This window comes from Vicia villosa, linkage group LG7 (assembly GCF_029867415.1).
Source record: "Vicia villosa cultivar HV-30 ecotype Madison, WI linkage group LG7, Vvil1.0, whole genome shotgun sequence".
NCBI lineage: Eukaryota > Viridiplantae > Streptophyta > Magnoliopsida > Fabales > Fabaceae > Vicia > Vicia villosa.
Genome location: NC_081186.1, coordinates 119,611,329 through 119,631,434, shown reverse-complemented (window position 1 = coordinate 119,631,434; position 20,106 = coordinate 119,611,329).

Below are 20,106 nucleotides of genomic sequence, written 5' to 3'. Positions count from 1 at the left end.
ATTTATTAATGTATTATTTAATAATTTTATTAACGTATTATTTAATAAATTTATTAGATTATTTATTTAATAAATTATTAAATATATATATATATATATATATATATATATATATATATATATATATATATATATATATATATATAAATGGGTAATGCTAACGAGTGCCCCCGGGGCACTGGTTAAGAGATTAAAAAGGTAAGTTGAACATTGTTTAATAAAGTAAAAAAAAAATTTTACCAAAAATATATGTATTAAATGCATTGAAGATATAAATTATTAACTTTTTTAAAGAAGATTGGGTGTATTTAGTGCATTGAATTTAAAATATCTTCTTAATTTGGAATGCTTAACCAGTGCCCCTGGGGCACTCGTTAGCATGACCCATATAAATTATTAAATATTTTAATAGATTAATAACATTTTAATAAATTATTTATTTAATAGATTATTAAATAATACATTAATAAAATTAAACATATATATTATTGAAAAAGAATGGAACATTAATATATAGAAATCCTTTGCAAATATATACAACTAAACATAGGGGTGTTCGCGGTGCGGTTTGGTTCGGTTTTGAACATAAAAGTCATCCTAACCGCGAGATAAAAATGCATGCGGTTCGGTTTGGTTCGGTTGATTTTTAAAAAGTCATCCAAACCAAACCAAACCAAACTAATGCGGTTAGATCGGTTCGGTGGACCGCGGTTTACACTATAAAATAAAATTGTACTAAAATAAAAGGAAAAAAAGAAAGTAATTCAATGTCAATATAATATATAATATTATACCATACAAAAGAAATTATATTACAAGAACAATTATATTACAAGAACAGTAGAGAACTAAAAATATATTATAAATGAAATATATATATTAGATAGTAGAGAATTACATATATATGTAGCTCAATAAAATACAAAAACTAAGTGGATTATGCCAAAACTTAAGTTAATAAATTAATTATTAAAATTCAAAACGTGTGTGCAATTAGATTTGGAAAGATGATAAATTAATTATTAAAATTTAAAACTTAAGTTAAATATGCGGTTTGGTTTGGTTTGGTTCGGTTTTGTGAAATAAAAACCGCAAACCAAACCGAACCGCGCGGTTTAGTCCAAAAATCATCCAAAATCATCCAAACCAAATGCGGTTTTTTGCGGTTTCGGTTTGGATTGGTTCGATTTGCGGTTTTGCTTTTGGATTGGTTCGGATACGATCACCCCTAACTAAACATGCATGGTTTGGTGGTAAGCTGACAGCGTTGTTGCCCTTGTGAGCTGGATTCGAATCCTAGATTTTGTAAAAAATTTTTTAATTTGCACTTTTTCCAAGCTTTCCAAAGACAACCACGTCATGCGCCCAGTCAGCCAAACATGGAAGTTATGCGCCCAGTCAGCAAGATTCTCCACGCCCAGTCAGCCAAACATGGAATAGGGAGTGTCTGAAAACAAAATCTTTTTTTCTAAGGGGCGGAGACTAAATTTTTTTTTAATAGGGGGAAAATCAAAACACGCTACTATTGCAGGGGGGTGAAATCTATTTAACCCTTTTTTTTAATTAACACAATCATGTCTTCTTCATCCAAATTAAGACTAACTCTTTTTTTTAAAATGAATGGAAGAAATCAGAAGCAAGGAGAGGGTTTATATATTGTCCGCAGAGTTTGGTCATTGGTCCGCGTTTTGGGTTGAATCATAAATCTAGGCCTAAAACACGTGATTCCCAAGATTCTAGGAGTAAATCTAGGAATTATGGGAGGTTGCTCGGAATTAGTCATTAGTCGGGCAGACAGGTGTTCCTGATCGATGCGCTAGTCCGTCGAGCAGAGGTCGTTCCTCTCGCCAATAGGAGAGCAAGGTGTGTGCCTTGTTGCTGACGTGGATGCTAATCTGGTCGATTGAGGTGTGCTCGACGTAAGGGGGAGCAAGCCCGACGACAGCTAGGGGAAATGGTGCTTTTACTACCCTCAGGTGATTGGGCCAAGATTATTGCCCTAAAATATTTTGAGCATAACTCGAACTCACTGATATAAATATTATTTAATTTTATATTTGATCATAATCTACTATAAATTTGCAAATATACTATTATTTTAAAATATTTATTTAATTTAAAAATTAAGGGCCTTACACTAAGCATCATAAAAAATTCTAAAATTTTAAATTACAAAATACATCAAAGTTAAACCAATTAGAGAAAATGAGAATGCAAGTATACGATGGATAGATGGAATAGCTCAACTAATGTGTGCAAATTGAGTTAAATTGATGTAAATTATTAGTCAATGGTTTAATTCCTAACCAAAGCATGTATTTATATATGTATTAATGTAAACAAACTGCTAATATTTATAAATCAACAACTTAAAAAATATAAATCAAGAGATAATTTTTATGGGTTAACAAGTATTATTATTATTATTTAACTATAGGTTAAAAAAATCTCAAATAAACTCAAATTTAAATGGTCAGGTCCCTTTATGGTGAAAGTTGTATTGCTACATGGAGAAGTAGAATTGCATGATCTAGGAAGTAATACAACTTTCAAGGAAAATGGACAAGGGATAAAGCTCTCTCGTGAAAAAGAAATTGCATAAAATAAAGAATCCATGGAAATGAATGGTTGTTAGGGGGCACTCAAGACGTAAAACTAATGACGTTAAATGGGCTCTTGATGGGAGACAATTCATCAAAATTGGATTTTTTTTTTTTTAGTTTCATATTATTTATAGTTCTTTTATAATATTGTGAGTTATAGATAAAATGAATTATAACATGAAAGCAAATTGGTAGTGAGGTTGGAAAATGGTTAGGGAAATGTTTGGAAATTGCTAAGAAAAATGGGTTGCATGTAATAAACAGTGTTATATTACCTAAACAACGTGACACTGCTTTTACATATTGGTAATTGCATTGTTCTAATAATATATCAGGTGTAACACCCCATATTTTCTAATTTTAATTTAATCGGAAATTAAATTATTATTTAGAATTATTTAGTATTTTTGTTGAGCTATTTGGAGGAATTATGGAATATTAGTCTTTGGGCCAAGTGTGATATTTAGTAATGAGGGAGTGTTAAGTTGTTGAGCCAATTTCTAAATTATGTTATGTTTTCATAAAACAAGGAAATAAGAGGAAATTGAAAAATAGAAGAGGAAAACCTAAGAGGGAGAGAAGAAGAACTCATGGGCAAGACAATTTTTCGTATTCATGGTACAGTCCTCACAAAATAAGTCATAACTTTCTGCTTGTAGCTCCAAATCAGGTAATTCTTAAAGATTCGGATTCTACACGAAATTTCCTTCGATTTGATATATTAATTTGTGTCAGGGAAGTTCTTTATGAGGGAGACAAGTAGGGATGGCAAGCAAACTCAAATCTGCGGGGCCCACCCGCATCCGAACCCGAGTCAACGGGTGAAAACCCGAGTTGACTGGATTTGGATTCGGGTGTCACCCGATATTTCGAGTGCGGGTTTGGGTACTGTGAAACCCGCACCCTAAATCACACTCGTTTATATATATATATATATATATATATATATATATATATATATATTTTATGGAAAGGTGTAGAAAAAATGTATTTTATATATTTTCATGCGGGTTCGGGTTTGGGTGAAAAAACCCGAATCCAATGGGTGTGGGCGTGGGTGTTAATTCGTCACCCGATCAGTCTTTGGGTTCGGGTGTCACCCGATATTTCGGGTGCGGGTTTGGTAGTGTGAAACCCGCACCCGACCCGTTGCCATCCCTAGAGATAAGCGAGTTTGAAGATTGGAGATTCTTGCTGAATTTGAGGAAAAATGGCTTACGGGTTTGATGGAGAAGAAGGGGAAAAGTCAAGATTCTTGGCTAAGGTAAGGGGGGACTTTTCCGATTAACATCTATTATCGGATTATGGATAATAAGACTGATATAGGTATATTATTTCATGTCGATTGAGTCGTATGATAGAGTTTGGGTTTGGGGATGTTTGTTGATAATGATTTGTTTTGATGAAATTGCATAAATTGTTGGTTAATAATGTGTTGTTTTGATGTATGATGATGTATGACGACGCAATTGATGACTATTTTTCTGTAAATGATGTTTAGAATCGATTTTGGACTTAGGATGTGTGAATTCGCAGGTATGTCACAGACTTGAGAATCTGCAGAATCGCACGTCCGCTAAGCGGGGCTATGCTCGCTAAGCGGATGCTGATTGTTTTCAAAAAAATAAAAGGGCTCGCTAAGCGGAGGTCCTAACGTGGTTCGCCTCTGTGATGCTTCGCTTGAAGCGGGGTAATGTAATTTTGATACCATAAGCGCGCTAGTGGCCGCTAAGCGGACCTTGGAGAGCAGAAAATTATTAGAACTCGGAAATAACGTATCTTTTGAACCGTTGGCCTGTTTTGAGTGTCGTTTTGAGAATGATGAACCTTATGAAATAACCTGTGTGTTTAAATGATGAAATGAGGTGTAAATTTCAATTATTTTGAATCATGATTTTATTGCTTGATGAATGATGTATTGTGCATGTATGTGATGAGATGTAATAATACATGTTATGTTTGAAGCAATAATCATGCGATGATTTATTGGTTGTATGATGATGACGATTGGATGGTATTTGAATTATGTTAATATATATAAACATGCTTTGATGATGATGATGGATTGAGTATTAGATGATGTTACTCATAGACTTGACGATGGTATAAGTATGTTTCATATATGTTTGTATCCATTCATAATAATATGTTGAGGGCTGAATCCAGATGATGTTGTGGATTCAGTGAAGGGCATAATTCCCATTGTGTGGAATTTGTGCTGGCAGGGCATTATCTTGATGATGTTGGATCGGTCGGTGGGTTATTCCCATTGATGATGTTGGTACCACATGCATAGTGTTAATTGCATTCATATGCATGATTTTTATAACATGATTGGATGCTTTTCCAGTGTTATGATTTTGATGATGTGTTGGTTGTTGTGATGATAAAACTTGTCTTAATATCTGAATATAATATAATTGGGTGAATAATGTAAATATGATGTGTTGTTATTTATGACTCAATAACATTTGTTAATTGTGAATGAGACTCACCCTTACTGTTGACATTTTCAGATTGGCGAGTAGCGGCTTTTAGCTTTGGTGAGGATAGCTCATAGGCCAGTTTGTTTAAGTATAGCGTCGGTGTCATACTCTGATATTGTAACACTGGGGAATGCTAGTTTAGAGTCTATGATGATACTCTATTCTGTTGTTATTGTATTAATTTTGTGGGATATTGCATAGATGATGTTATGTTTATCCGTATGATGAATATTCTGCTGTGTAGAAACATGATTTTATTAAATCGATGATTGTTCATTAGTGAAGCATGACAAGTGAGTTATAATAAATTGTTTTATTAAATTGTGGCACCCTTGTTTTCATGTTTACTCTGAAATTTTTATATAAATGCCGCGGGGTTTAGAAGGGTGTTACATCTGGCACATATGTTTGAAGGTAGAGAAAACACAAGAAATGGGGGTTGAATTGGGTTTTCAAACTTTTCCCTTTAGAAATACTATTCATTCAAAATAAACAATAACGGGTGTGATGAAGATAAAAATGACACATTCATGTTATCCAGTATCACCTTAGAGAAGGTTAATCCTGTCCACCCGCCAAGGTGATTTTTCTTTAGAAAATAACTTAATCCACTATCATTAAAATGATTACAAATGCACGGGCTAATTGTCGATGACTAACAACCAAAGCAATGATCAAGTACTAGTGATCTCTTAAGAATTCTGACCCACCTGGTCCCTAAGAGTTATAACGATCATTGACTCCTTAAGGATTCTAACCCAACTGGTCCCTTAGAGGAGATTTCTCCACAATGACAAAAAGTCAAAGTCTTCTTGAGTCTACTAAGACTAGTCACTCAAGGAGCAAACAATTTTCAGTTGCTTGATGGTTTGTGTTTACACGATTTCTTCTTACAAGCTGATTACATAAATGTTAAGTACAGGAAAAAATAACACAAAAGTGTTGAGCAAGCTATGAGCAACAACTCCTTGCTTTTACATAATTTTACAGAGATGTATTTGATAGGTATTTAGGTAGCATCTTATTATGTTATTCTTTCTTCTTCTTCTTTCTTTTAATTTTTTATCCCTTTTTCTGTTTGGCTTCAACTTTCATAAATTAAGCATCAGCTTCCGCTTCGCTGGAGTATTTGAGCTTCAGCACCTTTTTCTTCTAAAATCCTTGATATTTATTTTAAGCCTTCAAAAGAGACGTTGATAGGATAAAAAGGACCTTTCCAATATCAACGATTACTTTCCAACTGATAGTTTCAAGTGTAGATGTTTGATAGTACGACACGTTACTTCCTATGCCTGTAGCTTGCAGCTTTATCATGAAAATATGGAAGACAACTTCTGAATAGTACAAACGTCTTTGTAATAGTGGATTTGTTAAGCATACTGTTGTACTGCAATCTTCTTAAGAAATTTTCTTGATCTTATCTTCAAATTATGTACTTCTGATATGAAGTAATGAGCTTGGAAGAGATCAACTTCTTATCTTCGTTCTTCTTCTGATTTTTATGATGAGTAGTTGAGAAACTACTTTGTTATGATAGCATGAGAACATAAGAGTCATTAGAAACAGAACCTTGTCTTTCAGAGGTGGTAGCAACAACTTTTCAGAAATACAACAAAGACTTCCTATATGAGACTGAAGTATATTTGGAAGATATATAAGATATTTTATTTGAAAGATGAGAAAGAATCCAGATGAAGTTTCGTGCAATAGTGTCAGAGTCTTTCGGAATTAGAACAATATTTTCATATATATATATATATATATATATATATATATATATATATATATATATATATATATATATATATATATATATATATATATATATATATATATATATATATCAACTTTTTTTTCTAAAGAACAAGTCTAAATATATGAACTTTGAGTCGTGACAACTTATCTGTATTTCTGATGTCTGATATCCATATTTCCAATTTTGACCTTTATCAGTTATAATTTAACTATGTCATCAGAGTTAGAAGCAACAACTCTTCTGACGAACACATCTTGACTTCTGATCTTTTGAAGCAAAAGCTTGTATCTGATGAAATTTTGTTTTCTGATCTTAGAGCAACATCTTCTAACAAACTTATTTCTTCTGCAGACACTTGAAACTTCTGAAGCATCAGTTTATTGAGAAGTACACAGGAGACCCTCTTTCTAGTTAACATTTAGTATTCTTCAGAACTACTGATGTTTCTTTAGAAGTGGGTGTGAATAATCTTGCTGACGTGCCAAGCATATTTTTGATGATTCTTTAGACAACAGTCTTGAATCAATAAGAGCTTCTGATCTGCACACTCAAGAAACCATTAGAGACAAAATTGTTTACATATAAAATATATGTGTTGTTATCATCAAAACTCAGAGATTTAGTGCAGAACCAAATCTTATTCAAACAATGCTCGTTATAGAGTCGTTGTAAAGAAATATTTGAAAATGGGAGCTCGACTCACTCAATGTGACTGTAATGTGATTTACTCTGCCTCTGTATAAAGGGTTTTGCATTCTTTTGTTTTTCATACCATTACTTACTAAAAACCATTAATTCTTTAAGAAAGTCCATAAACCCAACAATCAATGGCAGGAAAGGATGTCATGAAAGATATAAAAGTGAGGAAAGGTGAGAAGAATTTGATAATGAAATCAACATCAATATACAAAGCTTTAATTTGCTTCCACCATTATACAAATGTTACTTTCCATATCTGGTGTAATTATGGCGTTTCGCACTGATATTCATCTTTACCTTTCGTTTTTCTTATTGCGTATTCCAACCTAAATGTTTTCTAAGATTTTATTTCCTTATCACTTGTTTTACTCCTAACTTTAATTTTACTTATCACTAGTGCCTTTTAATTCTATTTTATATTTCTTTTAATATTGTCACCATTTATTATTTGTTCCAGTTTTATATTTCTGAAAGTTTATAAATAGTATTCAAAATCAAATTTGTAACTACTTCCCATTTAAATTTCTTGAATTTTAAGATTTGATGTTTCTAAAAAATTTATATCCTTTACACTCTTAATGATAAATAAGAGTTTGATTGTGCAAGAAATCAAGTACCAGATGTGAATGCTTAAAGATTAATAGAAATTTAAAAAGACGGTAAGAAGTATAACACAACCACATATGTAAAAAAAACTAAGACTTCATCCTCACCAAAAACCTCTTTCCTTTCTTCCCGGTTGACCGTAGGGGTGTTCAAAATCGAACTAACCCAATAGAAAACTGTAAAACCGAACCGAACCAAATTGAAACCGCAAAGAACCACATTTGGTTCGGATGTGTTTGAGTCATTTTATAATAGAACAACACGGTTCGATTCGATTTGCAGTTTGTATTTTGCAAACCAAACCGCATTATGTTACATAATCTCACTAACTAATATATATTTCTTTAATTTTTTAGAGAAATCAACTAGCATTATGTGAATATTTTATTATATTCTTTGTATGATATTTATTTTAATTTAGATATCCTCAAACAAACAAAATATCATTAATTTATAAATACTATTTTGACAAAATATATTTTATCGTATTCTTTGTATAATATTTATTTATGAATGAAATTTTCTGTAAATCATTCTTTAGACCTAAGATAAAATTGTAAGACACATTTTTATGTATGAATCAAATTATAAACTTATTTTGACAATTAAAATTTTTTTTATGATGATGTATGAACGATTAAACACAAAATTATATTTTCCTCTATATGTGTATGTATGACACAATATATTTTTTAAAAAAAAACCGAATCAACCCAAACCTTAATAGTTTGGTTTGGTTTGGTTTTATTTTTTGAAAGTCAATTGAACCAAACCGAACCGCGCATTTTTTCTCTTGCGGTTCGGATGATTTTTAGCGTCAAAATCACCCAAACCGCACCGCGAACACCCCTAGTTGACCGCACTCACAATGGCGTAAGTATCAATTATCTTTATCCTCGCCTCGGAGGCGGGCACCTCATTGGGTCCGAATCCTTCTTCATAGCCAAGCCATTGAAACCAGAAATGCATGGCTCCCTTCATCGCTGCCTCATAAGAAGAGTAAAGGTGTGGTTTGGTGCGGTAGGAAATGATGTCCTGGAAGAAATGATATGAAGACCAATACTTCATAAATGTGCCCTTGTATAAGCTGAAAAACTAAGTAGAAGAGTAGCAAAAAGTGAGATGGGCATCTAACGTGTGAGGCCTTACCAGCAATAAGCGCTCCACAAAATCGCCTCAATCATGGGTGAAGTGATCGAATCAAGGGTCGTCCATGTGAGAGATAATGAGCCCTTGGTTACACTAGTCGTCCCGAGAAGTGCATACTAAATAAAATATATTGAAGAATAATCTAATGGAGGGCTTCCAGGACTTATGCTCAACACATAGCTGGAATACCCTCATGTAGGGTCGGGACCTCAAATGAAGTTGAGAAGGAGCAACTTTTAAATGTTTTCAGGATGACCACTTCAAAGTCGAAGAAAGGCACTCACAGTCCTATCTTGTGAACAGGAACTCATAAAATGGAATCACATAGTCGTCAAAGGAACTGCATATCCTCTTCTCTAGACTCATACGAAGAACCGACTAGTCCTGAGGATCTTCGACCATGATACTAATAACCTTTATTGTTGTTTCAGTATTTAGGATAGACAGGGTGCGAACCACCTCGGCCTCTTCCCAATCATACTTCACTGCGTCGACAGACTCCACTACCGTCAATCCTTTATGGTCTAAATGGTCGAGCTTAGAATGCTTGTCGGGCGTGATCTAAGACACTTCATCTGACCAATCTTGGAGATCGAGTTGGGCCTTCACTTCATAGTCGTTGGGTTCACAATTATTTGTTCTCATGTAAAGCTGGATGAAATTTTAGCGCATTCTTTCATCCGATGTTTGGATTGTATTTCCTTATCGCTTAAGACGAGAGGGGGCATAGGGACTTCGATACAATTCATCTCTTTACCGACACTTGATAAAAGGACTTCTAATGAATCAGACAAAGAAGCTTTGTATTCCAGGAAGTTCCCATATGCCATTTCTAAATCATAATCATCATATAAAGGTATGCCTTATGGTTATAAGCGATCATGGACAAGAGGAGGATATGAGAATCAGGGAATGCCCCCATTCTCGCGGCAGAAGAAGTTTCGCTCTCAAAATCACTCGCTAGATTAACAGTAATATCACTTATCCTAACCAAAGAACATAACACGTTGAAAGATAAAAGTTAAGTTAAGGAGGATACCTGGTTGTGTGAGATTGAGGAAACTGAGTAGATGGGGAGAGGCAAAACCTCTGATCAAGGTACGACAATCATTTTAATTAATGCTCTCAAGAATGAAGAAACAAAGGTGTGTACTAAAACAGGGATTATGAAACAAACTTGAAAGCCAAGGATTGTGAAAAGTTTCCATAACGCTCAGCTCCTCTTATTTATAGGCGAAGACGGTTGAATAACCCAAATCAGAGAAGGAGACTGATTATGATATCAAGGAATGGATTCCTCCTTGAGAATACATGCAAACTCGCGTGCACAATAAGTTGTGTCGTGCCTTAACTTGTCGTATCAACACATGTGTCAAAAGAAGGCGGTGAAATGTTTCAATTATAGAAATGCATTTAATGCACTTGTTCCTCACTATTTTTTTCAAGTGACTTCAAATGTTTTAGTTCTAGCTCACGTCGAACAACGTCTTGGAGGCCGGCCTAATCGCTAAAGGCTTCTTCAGCTCACTCAGTGCGCGATAAAGCCTTGGGGGCAATTGTTCTAGACCGACCAAAAACCCATATTACTAAAGTTATTTTCACCTCAAATTCGCTCCACTCGACCCAAGGTATAAAGTCAGTATACACATGAAACAAGATATATTCTTTGATCTTAGCTTTTTATTATACTCATATTAAATCTTAAACTCACTTGATCGTCATAGTGTTAACCATGCAGATCCATCATGCGTTGCTGTAACGGAGATCAGCAGGTTGAAGATATCCAATTCACCAACAATAATTATATTCAAGTAAACCTTAATTCAATTGGTAGAACCAATTAAACTATAAATGAAGTGTTTCATTGGTTGAATCTCTAATCTAACTTTTTAAACATTACAATAATAATTCCATTATATACACGTAACTGTTATAAAACTAACTAAAATAATAAAGATCAAAGAGAGGTAGAGAAGAGAAAAGCAATATTGTATTATCTTCTTCCAAAAGTACCATTTACATTGCAATATGATCCATATTTATAGTACATGACCAATGACAACCATTAACTCAAGGAATACACAAAGGTTAGGAACTTAAATTACAGGAGTTAAGGAATATAGAAAGATTGGGGAAAATGAACATCCATATCTATTTACTATTATTCATAACACTCCCCCTTGGATGTTCATTGAGGATATGCCTCGTTAAAACCTTACTAGAGAAAACCCAGTGGGAAAAATTCTAGTGAAGGAAAAAGAGTACAATATCCTTTAAATGTGAATTGCCTCGTTAAAAACCTTACCAGGAAAACCCAGTGGGACAAAACCATGGTGAAGGGAAAAAGAGTGCAAAACATATGTATTTCTCCCCCTCATGCAGACATTTACATGTGAGACGATATTATTTGTAGTAGTTGCTTAAAATTTCTTCTTGGAAGTGATTTCATGGAGTGCTAATAGTTATGCAGGATTTGATGAAGTTGTTGCCATGAGTTGTTTGATAGATCGCCATGAAATGGTTGTACCATCACATGTAAACAAATAACCTCTTTTAGATCTACCCTTGTGAGAATCTGACAAGTAACCAGCATCTCTAAGATAACGAAGTATATGTTTGACTCCGTTCAAATGTCTTCATGTAGACGAATAATTGTATCTTCGTAATAGATTGACCACAAACGATATATCGAGACGTGTATAATTAGCAAGATACATTAGTGCTCCAATTGCACTAAGATATGGTACTTAAGAACCAAACAATTTTTGTAATCATTTTCTTGAGGCCTGAAAGGATCTTTCTCTACATCTAATGATCTAACAATCATTGAAGTAGACAACGAATGAGATTTGTCCATATAGAAGTGTTTCAACACTTTTCTATATAATCTTCCTGATGTACAAATATTCCATTGTCCAAATTCTCAATTTGTAAGGCTAGACATAATTTTTGTTTTTCCTAGGTCCTTCATCTCAAACTCTTTCTTTAAGGAATTTATAGCTTTTGGAAGCTCTTCAAGAGTTCCAATAATATGTATGTCATTCACATAGATAACTAGTATTGCAAATTCTTTTCCACATCATTTTATGAAAATACAAGTACAAATTTAATTATTTGTATATTCATCATTTAGTAAATATTCACTGAGGCAATTATACCACATGCATCCAAATTCTTTCAGCTCATACAGAGACTTGTTCAATTTGATGTAGTAGTTTTCTCGAGATCCATAATTACGTGCCTCTGGTATATTGAATCCTTCAGGGATTTTCAGGTAAATGTCACTATTAAGTGAATCATATAAATAAGATGTCATAACATTCACCATGTTCAAATTAAGCCCTTCATGTGCTACAAGGCTAATTAAATATCCAAAACCGATTGAATCCACTACAGGTGGATATGTTGTATCAAAATCAATCTTAGGTCTTTGTGAAAATCATTGAGCAATAAATCAAACTTTATATCATTCTTATTTTTGTTTTTCACAAAAACTCATTTATATCACATTAGTTTCACACCTTGAGGTGTTCGGACTACAGGTCCAATAGTGAGTTACTTGTAAAGTGAGTTTAATTCTTCTTCAATTGAATATATTTATTTTGGCCAATTCTCACTTAGTCTATAATCTTTAATAGACTTTGACTCATGATCCTCGTTATCATTGATCACTTTTAGCGCTATATTGTATACAAAGACATTGTCAATATTGACTTTATTTGGTTATCTCAATTTCGATTCCATTCCATTTCATCCATGACATAATTTATCGAGATCTCTTTATTTCATATTTCAAGTACTTGATTTGTTCTTCTGGAACTGAAAATTAAATTAGGTCACAGTGCTCTTAGCATTTTCATATCCTCACTTGGGTCATCTTTAGTTTCTTTTCTTAGTAGAGAAATTTTAACATTGGAACCGACTTTCATACCATGCTTCAGGCGCAGCTACAACTCATTTGCAATATTATATTATCCAATAGGAAATCCACTTTGAGTGGAGTATTATCAGCTGATAATTTATTTCATAGACTTTGCAAATGAATAATATTTTGAACTTTTGGTTCATATTAATTTGTACGAGGATCAAGACAACAATGTATTTTAAATTGTTCATTTGAACTTCTTGTTCATGATTTCAGCTGTTCATTTCCCCCCCCCCCCCCCCCCCCCCCCCCCTAATATTGAGAAAATTAATTTATCAAGTGATAATCAGCCTACTAGGCTGCAATCAAGTATTTGATTATTTTCTCAAATTATATCCTCAAAATTGAGAGTCATATTAATTATATTTTTCCAATATTCTTTCATGACTCATCTTAATGTATTATATTGGAGCAATTGGAATATACACAACACATCCAAATGTTCACTAAGATGAGAAATACTAAATAAATTAGGGAGGACTAATACATAGTATCTTGTTGGCTTAATGCGGATAAATATCTTAATATCATAGTTTGGGTGTTTCAAATATATAATTTAGAATTGATGATCTCATAAGTATCAACCATATAATTAACTTTAGACGTCTAAAGAATGGATCTTCCGGTCCATTTTCTTTTTATGAACATATATTACATGATATTCATTATTAATTTTAATAATATATGTGATACTTATACAAGAATTTTTATAAAATTCAGAAAACAAGAGATCTTAGTCTAATTAGTGAGAAAATAATTTCACAAACTTCTAGTTGTGAGTAGAGACATAGGCATGATATTTTAGTCGATGCAACAATTAATGTCATAAAAATGCAATTTCTCAAATTTTTATTTTCCTTTAGAAACACACAAATATTGACTGGATTGAATAAACTTTTGGTTCTTCAATACAAATTATTCGCATCATATTATATCCGAGATGACCCAATCGATTTTATCAACGACACATCTAAGTCTAATTTGTAAACTACTGGTTTACAGTGATATGTGCTTCAATTGTACTAATATAAGTGTAGTACAAGCTCGGGGGAAAAAAACGGTAGCTTTTCTATTACACATTTTCTGTCCAAATTGTGTTGTGTAATACAAAGATATTTGATACCTCCAATATAAGTCAAAACCAATATAATAGTATCTTCGTATTAAACACTTTAATCAAACACATTCATATGAACATATTATCATATAATTATCAAACAATTACCCCTTATAAAATTAAACATATTTAATCATACAGTATTATATCACTAAAATTATATCATCATATAATTAATTTGATTTACTATCCTTCAGGGATGGATAAGTTCTTCAAGAACTATACAAATAATTTATTTTTCTATCCTTCAGGAATGCTTGATAAGTTCTTCAAGAACTATATGAAAAATTTGTTATAAACAATAATCTAAAAAATATATAACCATCCTTCTGGGATGCGTTAAAATTATTTGTGTCATTTTTCTGGAATGACAATCTTTTTATGAGCATATTACAAATTATGAATTTTTTGATCGATACAAAAAAAATTATGAGATCCTTCTGGGATTCAATAATATTATAGATGGACCCTTTTAAAGGTGATTGAACGTTGAATTCTTCTGGAATTCATGCATTATTAATAAACACAATAATAGATTAAAATCAATCTTTGATCAATAATTTGGAGATAGTTTAATATTAATCTTTAGTTCTACGAATATCACATCACAAACTATTTCCATAAACAACGGTCAAGAAAAATTATTCTTTGTGCAATCCTTCAGAGAGGTTAAAGAGATCTAATATTATTGTACAAGGTAAATCAATTTCTCTACAAAATATATTAAAAAAAAAAACATATTTATATGAAGGAAAAAATAGTAACAAAAACATGAATTGTATTATATTGGTTCAAATATATTAAGATTAGAAAAATAACGTAGAACCTGGCTATATCATCACTCGCGTTGTAGAGTATCGTGCTGATAACGTGTTATAAGACTAACTAAAATAATAAAGATCAAAGAGAGGTAGAGAAGAGAAAAGCAATATTGTATTATCTTCTTCCAAAAGTACCATTTACATTGCAATATGATCCATATTTATAGTACATGACCAATGACAACCATTAACTCAAGGAATACACAAAGGTTAGGAACTTAAATTATAGGAGTTAAGGAATATAGAAAGATTGGGGAAAATAAACATCCATATCTATTTACTATATACACATCTTTGCATAATGTCATGAAATGCCCTTGAATTTGTCTTCCATATTGCCATTTCATCCCTTATAGAATTCGTACACGAACGCATAAAGGAGTAGTGACGGGGCAATAAGCGTGTGAATTACCCGTGTGAGCCACCAAAAGGTTGAAAAGGACTTAGAGAAGACATCGTGGTCATATTGGGCGGCCGACCCCTCTTTCTTTGATGTCACTACACACCATTTTTTCTCCCATTGGTTTTCCCATTTTGCCCTTCTTTCCTTTTCGAGACAACAACTTAAACATAAAGAAAAGTTAATATTTTATTTAAATGCAACTGGCTAGAGAATATTATTTTTTTCATGCAAAAGATATTATTTAAAATTATTAAAAGTAATTATATTTTCTTGAAGTGAAATAAATTGATTTTGATATGTACTCCATGAAATTAATTTAAGTCGACAAAGTCCACAAATTGCAATGTGCTCTGTTGGCTTTTGCCTGATATAGCATGATTGACCTTGCAACTTGTCAACCACGGGTTATTGCTATCGTCAGCTACTAGTATCATTATTATTCACCGAAATAAAATCTATATTATATTTTAAAAGAAGAGTTTGTTAAAAATATAATAACATCAATATTGTATTTGTAAGTATAATACATCCTCTGTTTTTAATTTTAAAATTTATTTAACTTATTTTAATAGTGTACTCCTCTCAACATCTAAATATATATTTAATTCAAATTTTAATTTATTATATATTAATATTTTTTCAGTTGTTTAAGACTTTAGAAAATGCTTTTAATTTATTTAAATTTTCCGGTGTCTGATCTGTTAATATGATGAGACAATTTATACGATATTTGTACTACTCTGAGAGCTCGTTTAATGCGCAGGATAAGAGACATGATAGAATATCTGTATCATATCCTATTTTAATCCAGTGTTTGCTGACACAACAGGACAACATGACATGATAAGTTAATCCTTAAACTTATTCTATCATGCCTCACTAGTTCAAATTGTTATCCTGAATATGAGCTGAGTTAGAATCCGGTAGAATAGGATAAGAAAATGATTTATTAATTTACCCATATAAAATATAATTTAAAATAAAAAATTAAATACAACAAAATATAAATAAAATTAATTTGATATTAAATTAAAAATATTAATAATTAATTTAATAAAATAAAAAATTAGAACATTTAAAAATAAAATAATTATTAAAATTTTATAAATATGAATATCGATTTTATTTTTTATCAAATTAAATATATGTTCTTGCAAGGATAATCTTGTCATTTACATACTTTATAGTGTCAATGAATTTTTTTAATTTATAATTTTTTTTTACCAATTTATAAATTTTAAAATATTTTATAAAATAATTTTTAAAAAATATAATTGTTTTACAAGGATATATATATATATATATATATATATATATATATATATATATATATATATATATATATATATATATATATATATATATATATATATATATATATTATTTGAAATTATTTACTCAATAGTATCAATTAGTTTTTTTTAATTATTGAAAAATAATATTTTTTTACCAATTTATTAATTTTAAAATATTTTACAAAATAATTTAGAAAAAATATGTTATTTTACAAGCGTGTGTGTATGTATATAGAAAATTATTAACCAACCCCATAAATCTCTTACACATCATAGGATTTTACATTTTTGCCCCCAGCTTCCGTAGATGGATCTCCGGAAGTACCTCATATTTTGAAAAATTTTGTCCTTCCGTAGATGCATCTACGGAAGCGTACTATACTAGTATATATTAGGAGAGAATACACAAAAAATCAGTTTAGGGATTATTCCGTGGATGCATCTACGGAATGCTCTTAGCGCCACATTCTTCCATAGATGCATCTACGGAAGTGTCTGATATAATTTGAACCAGCATGATCACTCCCTCCATTGTTTCATTTCTCCAAACACCACATACTCCACACTCTAAAAACCCTACTTCATCAATACCTTATATCACTCTAAGACTTAAACTTTTGGGTGCAACAAATCAAAGGGAGCTAGAAGAGTCTGAATTTTAGATAAATAATCACTTTCAACCACTACATTGTTCACATTATCAATCATTTTCTGTGCAGAAATATAACATAGCTTCCGTAGATGGATCTACAGAACGTGTTGAGGAAGAACACTTCCGTAGATGGATCTACGGAAGAGTCCCTGCATGTTTTTTCTAGCATTTTGTAGTTCTGTGTGACTTTTGACAAAATAGGTATGGTGCACCCAGATAATATTTCAAGTAAATTCGCTTCTTTAGTCGATGTTAGTGCGAGTATCGATGAGGTGGTCGCAAATGTGGTAGATGTCGGAGGCGACTTTATTAGCAAGCACGACTTTGATGATCGTGAAAGCATGCTAACATGGATTCGTCAGAAAGTAGTTAACCTTGGATTTGGTGTGGTAATCGGAAGATCAGACAATGGTACCGCAAGAAGACACCCGTTTGTTACAATGTTGTGCGAAAGAAGCGGGAAATACAATCATCATCTAAAGAAGTTTAAAAAAGACGACACAGATACTAAAAAATGCGAGTGTCCATTTAAAATCCGTTGTTATATGTTGGCTAGCAAGAAGTGGAGAAACTCTGTTACTTTTGGAGGCAATATAAGAGAGATTCTCGAAGGCCGGTGACAACATGAAATTAACCATCAAAAAACAATTGCGGATGATTGGATTTCCCTAAACAACCAACCGACATGAAACCCCGTCTCAACCCGTTAAGACAAAGGGTGCTCCCAAGAAAGTGAAGCCTTCACCAAATGACAACTCGACAACACGGTCTCCTTCATATTTTGAGCATGTCGACAAACGCTCTCCAGACTCACCTACTCCGAAATCGCAAAATTTTAAATGAATGCTTATAAGAAATGATTGGTACTACATATACCAACAAAATGCATCTTCTTTTCGGTAGCCTAATAGATAAAAACTGCATAGTTAAACGTGTTTGACTTGGAGTAGCGTCAAATAGTTGGGTTAACAAGCATAAATATTATCATGTCAAACATCTTCTTAGATTTTTGTATAGTCGTAATCCTATTTTATTGATATACAATACTAAAATTACTTCTAGGAACCATCGTGAAAAAAGTATACGTGTCAAAAGATTTGAAAATATTTGGATGAAAGATGAAGAATTCAAAGCCATTATCTTTACTAGACTCTCCTTAATATTACTAGGTGGGGGTAAAGAGATGTTTAGGAACATTCCCAATAATATCAAAAAGATTCAGCGACATCTAATCTCTCTACACAAATACCATCACTAAGTACAATAATATTAGGGTTTGGACAGTTAACATCTAAAGGGTAAACGTTTGGGACATATGGATTTTCATATATTGTTGATAATGGAAAATCCCCACCATCAAGTTCATTCATAATGTTCTCAAGTATATTTTCTATATTTGACATAGTAAATACAAGAAAGCAAAGCAACAAATGTAAGGAAAATGGACTAGAAATGGTACATGAGTAAAGAAGAAAAACGAAGAAACAATTAGAAGCAAGAGAAAATCATAAATAAGGATGAATAAGGAACAATTGACCCAAATAGAAAGTAAACACAGCAAAATCAAAGGTCACCAGAGCTTGGCAAAGAAGAAAGGGTTTGCAAAGAAATGTGAGTTTAAGTTGGGATAGGGAACAAAATTTGTTTGAAAGGCCAAGACAAGCTTTATATAATAAAGCAGGATGGGTGAATCAACGTTGCAGAATGAAAGAAAATTGGAAAATGAAACAAATGTCTGATTTCACCTCGAAAATATAACAACACTCGAGTACACTTGAGCACTCTAAGGGGAAATGTCACACCCTAGCCTATAACAGCACTTGAGTACACTCGAGCACCCTACGCATGAAGAAAAACCTATGAAATGTTTCAACAATGACACTAGCATTTGATGCAGTTGTGCCCAAATATCTTCCTATCCATAACACAAGATCCCGACTAAGGATACCCAACCCTATTCCTTGAAAGACCTCCTCTACATCATGCCCCGATAAGTCTTGAGAGCAATTGTTTTGGACTGATCGTAGGCCCAGTACTACATAAGTCCAACTATCACCCGTGAGATATAAACCACCGCATGTGCAGTAAAAAGGTATGTTTCTATTCATAATTCATTTTACCCCATTTTCATTTACTCACTACCTTAGGCGTTGAAATGCTAACCTTATAAGTCCACCTCTCAGAACTAAGGATGGCAAAAATATCCATACCTACAGATAAAATCCGTCACGGGTACGGGGCGGGTAGTTTAATAGATATTCGCGAATAAAATAAATGGATATTTAAATATTCGTTTATTAATGGATATGGATACGAGTTTAATGTTACCCGTGCCCGCGGATATCCGTATCCGTTAATAAATTATAAAATTAATTAAATATTATTAGTTTATTATACTCCATCTTTTCATCTTTTAAAAAACTACAAAAACTAGTCTCCTCATAAGTATTTAAGCTTCTCCTATACTCCATACCTCTCTTCAACAATTCCACCGTTCAAACAATTAATATCGCTCTTTTCCTGTCCAATCTGTGTAATCCTTTCTACTCATTCGTCGTTCGCTTTTCCATCATAACTCATAATTACAATATCAT